Here is an 8,990-nt window from a genome sequence, read left to right on the forward strand (position 1 = left end):
GGTTTAGCGCCGCCTGCAGCCCGGGGTGTGATCCTGGAGATCCTGGAGATCCGAGATCGAGTCCCACATCGGGCTTCCTGCGTGGAGCCTGCTTCTCCCTCTGCCTGTGTCTCTGCCTCTCTCTCGCTCTCTCTGAATGAATAAATAAATAAATCTTAAAAAAAAAAAAAGAATGATGTAACCAATAAACTGATCAGAAACCTTATATGTTGCTGCCTCAGCAATAGTTTCACACATTTGTCCTCTTTTCCTGCTCAGTTTTCCTTGGTACCTAACATAGTTCCTATCATAATTTTTTTTTTTTTTTAAGTAAGCTCTATGCCCAGTGCGGGGCTTAAATTCACGATCCCAGGATCAAGAATTGCATTTACCAATTGAGTCAGGCAGGTACCCTCCTATCATACAAGTCTATACTGCTGTTTCCACAACCAATGAGTTGGGTACTTTGATACACAGAAATCCTTTGTGGTTTCCCCTTTTCCTTTGCAAATGTTGAGCTTAGGGGTTGAAGAATGGAGACATTATCAGCCATAATGGAAAAATCAAATGTATATAAAATGTTTGAGGGCAGCCCAGGTGGCTCAGCGGTTTAGTGCCGCCTTCAGCCCAGGGTGTGATCCTGGAGACCTGGGATCGAGTCCCACATCAGGCTCCCTGCATGGAGTCTGCTCCTCCCTCTGCCTGTGTCTCTGCCTCTCTCTCTCTGTGTGTCCCTAATGAATAAAGAAATAAAATCTTAAAAAAAATAAAATGTTTGAAAGTGAAAAGTGGTTGAATGAAAGCTAAGAGGGCAGACATCTTCATTCTATTTTTTTTTTAATGTTTATTTATTTATGATAGTCACAGAGAGAGAAAGAGAGAGAGGCAGAGGGAGATGCAGGCTCCATGCACCGGGAGCCTGACGTGGGATTCGATCCCGGGTCTCCAGGATCGCGCCTTGGGCCAAAGGCAGGTGCCAAACCCCCTGCGCCACCCAGGGATCCCAGACATCTTCATTCTAGATGCCTAACAAGGGGCTGTCCCAAACATTTGGGTTGGCGAATGGCATATTGAATTTGAAATGGTGAAATAAAGTCATATTTGCTCATTATTCTCTATTAAAACCCACTAAAAATACAAAAATAATTAAATAGAGGGAAACCTCCCTTCTCCAGTGAAAGAACAGTCACAACTATTGTGAGAGTGCGGGTTGAAAGTTGACACTTCACTTCTTTGACCTTGAACAATTTGTATCTTTTCCACAAGTGCCAGTCTTTTTTTTTTTTTTTTTAAGATTTCATTTATTCATGAGAGACACAGAGAGAAAGAGGCAGAGACACAGTCAGAGAGAAGAGAAGCAAGCTCCATGCAGGGAGCCCGATGAGGGACTCAATCCCAGGACCCCAGGATCACCCCCTGGGCCAAAGGCAGGAACTCAACCACTGAACCACCCAGGTGTTTCAGTGCCAGAGTCTTTAAAGGAATATTCTTGGTTAGAGCAATCAAATAAAATATTAAGGATGGGTCACTGGAGACGTAGAGAATATTCTTGTGGAGACCCAGTTTCTGTCCAGGAAGCAGAGCTGGGAATAAGGCAAGCCATCCTTACCATTCGTATGATCTTTGGTTTAGCTGCTTACTTAAGGAGGAGGCCTAGGGGTGAAATGGGTGGAAGAGGTACTGTGGGGGTCATAGGTAGAGGGCCTGACACAAATTGTTTGCACCAATCCTCTTGATTTCTGAGAGCTGAAAGAAGATGTATTCATAGAGAAAGCAAATAGCAGATTTGGTGAAAGGGCATTTGAGATAACAAAGGGAGGCTCCCCAGGTATCAAAGCAGCTAAGTAGAAAAAAAGTCCCCTCTTCAGTATGCCTGGGTTGCTCAGTGGTTGAGCACCTCCCTTCAGCCCAGGGCGTCATCCTGGAATCCCGGGATCCTGGAGTTCTGGGAGTCCCACATGGGGCTCCCTGCATGGAGCCTGCATCTCCTTCTGTGTCTCTGCCTCTCTCTCTCTCTCTGTGTCCCATTAATAAATAAGTAAAATCTTTAAAAAATAAAAATAAATAAAAAAAATTTTAAATTTATTTATTTTTAGATATTTTATTTATTCATGAGAGACACACAGAGAGAGGCAGAGACACAGGCAGAGGGAGAAGCAGGCCCCATGCAGGGAGCATGACATGGGACTCGATCCCCGGTCTCCAGGATCACACCTTGGGCTGCAGGTGGCGCTCAACTGCTGCACCACCGGGGCTGCCCAACATTTTTAAATTAAATGTAGAATTCAGTAGTTTTTAGTATACTCAGAGTTGCACAACCAACATCACTATCAAATTCCAGAACAGTTTTATCATCCTAAAGAGAAACCCATTAGCAGTCACTCCCCATCCCTCTCCTTCCCAAGCCCCTGCGACCACTAATCTATTTTCTCTATGGATTTGCCTCTTGTGAACATTTCATATAAATGAAATAATAATTTATGGCCTTTTATGTATGGCTTCTTTAACACTTAGTGTAATGTTATCAAGTTTCCTCCATGTTGTAGCATGTATTAGGACTTCATTTCTTTTGATGAATAATACTTCAGTATATAGATACACATTATTTTGATAATCCATTCATTCAGTTGAGGGACATTTGGATTGTGTCTACTTTTTGGTTGTTATGAATAATGCTGCCTGCAAATTCATGTAACAAGTTTTTGTGTGAACTGATGTTTTGATTTATTTGGGTTATATACCTGGGAGTGGAATTGCTGGGTCATCCACTGAGCTTTTTATTTATGTTAATATATTTTTTAATCTGTAAACTTTTTAGTTTTATTTATTTTTTAAAGATTTTATTTATTTGTTCATGAGAGATACAGAGAGAGAGAGAGAGAGAGAAGCAGAGACATAGGCAGAGAGAGAAGCAGGCTCCATGCAGGAAGCCTGATGTGGGACTCAGTCTTGGGACCCCAAGATCACGCCCTAGCCAAAGGCAGACATTCAACCACTGAGCCACCCTGGCGTCCCTTTTTTTTTTAGTTTTATTGAAATGTAATTGACATACAGCACTATATAATCTTAAAGTGTAGAGCACAATAACTTGACTTACATACATTGTGAAAAATCACCACAATAAATTTACTTGACATCCTTCCTGTCAGGGTGCCTGGGTGGCTCAGTTGGTTAAGTGTCCAACTCTTGATCTTAGCTCAGGTCCTGATTTCAGGGTTGTGAGTTCAAGCCTCATGTTGGGCTCTACAAGTGTGGAGCCTACTTATTTTTTTTTTTAAGATTTTATTTATTTATTTATAAGAGACAGAGAGAGAGAGGCAGAGACACAGGCAAAGGGAGAAGCAGGCTCCACACAGGGAGCATGATGTGGGTGGGATTCGATCCTGGGACCTCAGGATCACACCCTGAGCCGAAGGCAGACACTCAACTGCTGGGCCACCCAGCCGTCTCTGTGGAGCCTACTTAAGGCTTACTTAAAAAAAAAAATCCTTCAATTCATGTAGATACCCTAACCACCACCCACCCCCTGCCCAAAATGAATGCTTTTTAAATTGTAATGAGAGGGCAGCCCGGGTGGTTCAGCGGTTTAGCGCTGCCTTTGGCCCAGGGTGTGATCCTGGAGACTCGAGGTCAAGTCCCACATCGGGCTCCCTGTATAGAACCTGCTTCTCCCTCTGCCTGTGTCTCTGCTTTTCTGTGTCTCTCATGAATAAATAAATAAAATCTTTAAAAAATTTTTTTTGCGCTTTAGCAGACAACACGCAGACCTCTGACCTCTGACACCACTCCAGTGGGTGACGAGGAGTGCCACCTTGTTATTGCCAGATGGAGTGGAAGTCCTGGATTTTTACTCTTGCTCCTTTGACAGTGGAGGGACAAGGGAGGAGGAGTCGTTACTTCTAGGTGGGGATGTGGGGCAGGGTTCAGGCTGTCCATTAGGCCTGAAAGTGGTGGAGCATCTTGTTAGTGCTTTCCATGTGGCTTCCACGGATGCCAAGAAGGGGGTGGCCTTGTTACTGCTGAGCTATGGTGGAAGTCCTCATGTCCACCTGGCCTCCTCTGACACCATGGTGGGTGCGGGTGGAAGTCCGAGCTCCTCTTGCAATCTTCACTGACCCTGCAAGGGGTTGGGGTGAGGAGTGAGCTGGGACACATCACTACAGCCTGGCAAGCATGGAAGTCTAGGCTCTCTAATTGGCCTTTGCTGGGGAGATGGCATTGCCATCACAGTTTTCCCATGACGTTTGGCCTGAGTTGAATGACTATTGTGTTAAAATATCTGTCTTGCTAGGCTGACCCTTTCTATTCCTTTAGGTAGAGAAAGCCAGCTTTTCTTAAGTGTTAGTTCTGTCTCTGCCCATTGGCATTCCTAGATTGCTGGCTTCTTTAGTATTCAGTTTGGGATATAAGAAGCAAAGAGAAAACCCAGGGAACCAACCAGCGGGGACTCAATCTTGAGTCCCTAGATTCCTAGCCAGTGGATCTACCAGTCTGCCTCTCTCCACCTTTCTTTTTTTTTTTTTAATTTTATTTATTTATTCATAGAGACCGAGAGAGAGGCAGAGACACAGGCAGAGGGAGAAGCAGGCACCACGCAGAGAGCCTGACGGGGAACTTGATCCGGGGTCTCCAGGATCACGCCCTGGGCTGCAGGCGGCGCTAAACCGCTGCGCCACCAGGGCTGCCCTCTCTCCACCTTTCAGATATGTAAGTATATCTATCTATCCCAAGGTTTTTAGTTATACTAAATGGGAAGAATAGGGGAAAGTGTGTCTTTTACATCTTCCTGAAACTAAGTCTAATATTTTTCATTTGATATATAATATGATTCTATTTTCCTAAAATTATTTCTTTCTGCCTATATATCTACCTAGAAAAATGTTCACCTGGCCAAAGATGATCATTTCTGGGTGGTAAAATTTCAAGTGAATTTTTTTTAGCTTTTATTTTTAATATTGAGATATGCTGTTTTTCAAAAAGAATAGAGGTATTAAAAAAAAACAAACCAGTATGTGGTTTGGGGAAGGTTGGTTGGGAGATATTAATATCTGCAATGAAATGTTTACATCCTAGAAAACCCAGCTAATTTTCTTTCTGAGTGATTGTAATCAGTTAAGAAGAATTATTTTCCTGTTGTCTCCTAGTGTGGTTTACCTCTCATCATCATTTGGCAATTTGAATATCCAAGAGGGACTATTTATTGACTTAAAAAACAAATCTTGTCTTCAAATTCATTTGAGGGGGCAGCCCGGGTGGCTCAGCGGTTTAGTGCCGCCTTCAGCCCAGGGCCTGATCCTGGAGACCTGGGATCTAGTCCCACATTGGGCTCTCTGCCTGGAGCCTGCTTCTCCCCCTGCCTGTGTCTCTGTCTCTCTCTCCCTGTGTGTGTCTCTCATGAGTAAATAAAATCTTTATTTTTTTTTAATTTTTATTTATTTATGATAGTCACAGAGAGAGAGAGGGGCAGAGACACAGGCAGAGGGAGAAGCAGGCTCCATGCACCGGGAGCCTGATGTGGGATTCGATTCCGGGTCTCCAGGATCGCGCCCTGGGCCAAAGGCAGGCGCCAAACCGCTGCGCCACCCAGGGATCCCAAATAAAATCTTAAAAAAAAAAAATTCATTTGAGGAACAGAGACACTAGGCGTGTATGTACTGTTACTATTCAAAATATAAGTGAAATTTTAGGCAAATGAGAAAAGGCTACATAGGCATAAAAAAATCATTCCATTGTGAATGCCATGGAGTCGTTCACTTTGGAATGAACAATTATATGAATGGCATTTCAATTTGAAAAGAGCGTGAGATTCTTTTGAATAATAAACTATGAGTTCTCAAAAAAGAAAAAAAGAGATATTCTTTATGAAACGATCCACCAAAGGTTTTGCTCTGCCCATCTTATTAAAACATTCTGGGACGCCTGGGTGGCTCCGCAGTTTAGTGCCTACCTTCCACCCAGGGCGTGATCCTGGAGTCCCGAGATCCAGTCCCACATCACGCTCCCTGCAGGGGGTCTGCTTCACCCTCTGACCGTGTCTCTGCCTCTTTTTTTGTGTCTCATGATTGGATGAATAAAATCTTTAAAAAAATAAAATAAAATATTCTAACATATACATACAAATTTATGTACAGTAAAATTGTAGACAATCTAGCATAAAACAAGTTTGCCTTTAAATGCATCTTTCCCCTCATGCACTTGTAAGAAATGTGCTTTGAGAACACACTGGCCCTCAGAGGTGGGTTTCTGATTTCTTAAAGAATTCAGAACTCTAAAGTGAAAGCCCGGCTATCTGGTGCTCTTGAATTCCAAGGAAATGGATTGCTACATATGGCTCTAATAAAATTTTAACATAAACGTCTGCGGAAAATCTGAGGGTAGAGGGATATTAAATTTGCGGGGTCTGTTGGCTGTTTACCCCTGAAGTGTTAGGTCCCCATCTGGTAAATGAGGTGAATTCGTTGACACCTTTTTCCTAAGGAGTCTGGAGAGCTCTAAGGATTGGTAAGAGGGGCTGCCTTTCCCTTTTTAGGCCCTGGTTTAAATCTAACCCGGGTTAACCTTGTGACCCTGAATTGTTGGTGTGAAATGAGGTGGTGATCTCAGTCTTGCCTTAAGGAAACGCCTTTCACATAGAAATTGGCACTAATTGGTCTCCCTGTTGACAGGCTTAGCCGAGAGGCCATGATCGAGTAGGCAGTGAGAACAGAAACTAAATGACCCCACCACGGCGCAGCGTGTAGGCAGGCGGACACCGAGGCCAGCCTCCAGGTCTGCCCTCCTCCAGCAGCATGGGACACGGACAGCACGGGAGCTGGCCCCAGGAGGCCCAAGGTGTGCCCTAAGAACGCTTTCCATATGTCTGGCCCTGTTCTGCAAAGCAGCCTGTGTGCTCAGAGGGCTCTAGACCAGGATTTTGCAAACTTTTTCTGTAAGGGGCCAGAGAGGAAATAGTTTTGGCTTCCCAGACCACCCAGACTTTGTTGCAGCCGCTCAACTCTACCAACAAAAGCAGCCACACCTAATACCTACATGACTGAGTGTGCCGATCTGCCAACATAGCTAGGTAGACATGGAAAATTGAGTTTTATGTAATTTTCACATGTCGAGAAATATTCTTCTGGGGGGTGCCTCGGTGGCTCAGTTGGTTAAGCGTCTGCCTTCAGCTCAGGTCATGATCTCAGGGTCCAGGGATGGAGCCTCGCATGGGGCTCCCTCCTCAGTGGGGAGTCTGCTTCTCCCTCTCCCTCTGCCCCTCACCCCTGTTTGTGCTCACTCAGTTGCTCTCTCTCTCTTCTCTTTCAAATCTTAAAAAGAAAGAAAAAGAAAAAAAAAAACTTTTTTCTCCAAGCATTTAAAAATGTAAAAATTGGGACATCTGGTTGGCTCAGCAGTTGAGTATCTGCTTTCAGCTCAGGGCATGATCCTGGAGTCCTGGGATCGAGTCCCACATTAGTCTCCCTGCAGAAGCCTGCTTCTCCCTCTGCCTGTGTCTCTGCCTCTCTCTCTCTCTCTCTCTCATGAATAAATAAATAAAATCTTTTTAAAAATAAAAATAAATAAAAATGTAAAAATTATCCTTAGCTTAGAGGCCGTACAAAAACATTTTGGCTCACCATCTGTAGTTTGTGACTTCTGCTTTATTTATTTTATTTTATTCTATTTTTTAATTTATTTACTTTTCTGCCGTAATTCTTTTTTAAATTCAAGTATAGTCAACATCCAGTGTTATATTAGTTTAATTATATTAGAATCAATATAATGGTTCAACAATTCTTTTTTTTTTTTTAAAGATTTTATTTATTTACTCATGAGAGACACAGAGAGAGAGAGAGGCAGAGACACAGGCAGAGGGAAAAGGAGGCTATGTGGGACTCGATCCCGGGACTTTAGGATCACGGCCTGGGTGGAAGGCAGATGCTCAACCGCTGAGCCACCCAGGTGCCCCATGATTCAACAATTCTATACACTTCTCAGTGCTCATCAAGATATGTGTATTCTGGGGGAGCCCAGTGGCTCAGTTGGTGAAGCATCTGCCTTTGGCTCATATCATGATCTCAGGCTCCTGGGATCCAGCCCCAAGTCAGGCTCCCTGCTCAGCAGGAGTTTGCTTCTCTCTTTGCCTGCCCTCCCACCCCCGACCCTTAGCTCATGCTCGTTCTCTCTTAAATAAATAAATAAAACCTTTAAAAAGAAAGAGATGTGTACTCTCAATCCCCTTTATCTATTTCACCCAAAAAATGTGGAACAAGTCACAGATTTGTGTGTCATCCTTGCTCAGGGGCCGTGATAATCTCTATCACTTCCATTTCAGTATATATACTGCCAAGGCAAGCACTAGTGACCTCTGTCTCAGACCTAGAGTTGGAGATCTCCCTCACTTCCACTCCTGGCTCAGTCACTAACTAGCTATGAGACACTGGGCACTTGGTTAGCTTCTGTGGGCCTAAGTTTCTTTATCATGAGTGTGTGTGTGTGTGTGTGTTTCTTTTTAAGATTTTATTTATTTATTCATGAGAGACACAGAGAGAAAGAGAGGCAGAGACACTGGCAGAGGGATCAGGCCCTGGGCTGAAGGCAGCGCTAAACCGCTGAGCCACCCGGGCTGCCCTATCTAGTGTGTTTTGACAGAATAGGGAAGAATATGAACAAATGAAATGAAGTTCCTTTTAGCTATAATAGTAGATTTCCTGATTCTATTATAGGAGCGTAAGTCACCCCAAGCAATGTTACGTATGTGGAATAGAAATTAGTTAATTTAAAGGACATACATAGGGGTGCTGGGGTGACTCAGTCAGTTAAGCATCTCACTCTTGGTGATTCTTGGCTTCAGCCCAGGTCCTTATCTCAGTGTCTTGGGATGAAGCCCTTCAATGGGCACTTGGCAGAGGGGTTGCTTGAGATTCTCTCTCTCCCTCTGTCCCCCTTCTCTAAAATAAATAAATAAAAATCTGTAAAACCTAACACATACATCTTAATATTCTCAGTGTGATTCTTTGTCCCAGTAAGAGGAG

General features: G+C 43.7%; 1 non-coding gene across 1 annotated transcript; it reads right to left on the reverse strand.

Moving 5' to 3' along the window:
- Positions 1-8,212: 8,212 nt before the first annotated feature.
- Positions 8,213-8,314, reverse strand: LOC119871684. The gene has a single exon (XR_005358755.1). It is a non-coding gene; the product is annotated as a U6 spliceosomal RNA (small nuclear RNA).
- Between the last annotated feature and the right edge of the window lie 676 nt (positions 8,315-8,990).

Source organism: Canis lupus, chromosome 4, assembly GCF_011100685.1.
Source record: "Canis lupus familiaris isolate Mischka breed German Shepherd chromosome 4, alternate assembly UU_Cfam_GSD_1.0, whole genome shotgun sequence".
NCBI classification, from domain to species: domain Eukaryota; kingdom Metazoa; phylum Chordata; class Mammalia; order Carnivora; family Canidae; genus Canis; species Canis lupus.